Source organism: Bison bison, unplaced genomic scaffold, assembly GCF_000754665.1.
Source record: "Bison bison bison isolate TAMUID 2011002044 unplaced genomic scaffold, Bison_UMD1.0 scf7180017864484, whole genome shotgun sequence".
Classification (NCBI taxonomy): Eukaryota; Metazoa; Chordata; class Mammalia; order Artiodactyla; family Bovidae; genus Bison; species Bison bison.
In genome coordinates, this window is record NW_011495044.1 from 4,940,858 (window position 1) to 4,941,430 (window position 573).

The 573-nt window shown below is 62.0% G+C and overlaps 1 protein-coding gene across 1 annotated transcript in view; it reads left to right on the forward strand.

Moving 5' to 3' along the window:
- Positions 1-573, forward strand: part of LOC105004991 (bone morphogenetic protein 8B-like) — a 16,376-nt gene that overhangs the window by 15,381 nt on the left and 422 nt on the right.

Consider the following 573-nt stretch of genomic DNA (forward strand, 5'->3'; position numbering starts at 1 on the left):
GCTGGGTGGGCTCAAGGACCCTGGCTTGGAGGGGAGGAGGATGAAGGGAGATGATGTTGGGGGGAGGCAGAGCCTCTCCCATAGGCTCGGCAGGTGGTAGATTTAATCCCAAGTAAACTGAGGGGCTGGAGTAGATTTCAGAGAAGCAGGGCCTGATCTGGGCACTCTCTGGAAGCATCTCTGGCAGCTGCAGGAGGACAGACCATGGGGTCGAGGGTGGAGGAGGCAGGGAGGAGTGAGGAGCTGCTGTGGTCCCGACAGGAGGACCAGGCACCTGGTGGGGTGAGATGTGGACAGTGGAGGCAGGAGGGCAGGAGCCCAGGCCTCCAGGTGAGGCCCTCCTCCAGGACGAGGAGGGGGCAGCGAAGGTGTTGGGTGGAAGAACGGATTGGAGGGAATCAGCGGTTCTGCTTCCATCCCCATGTGTGTGAGGCCCTGCAGGACCCTACGTGAGAAGTTGAGGGCGGGGGGTGCAAGTCTGGAGTCTCCGAGTCGTGAGTGCAGAAGAGATTTTCTGGGGGACAGTGGCGGTGGGAGACACCTGGGGAGGAAGAGGAGCCTGGGTGGGAGGGA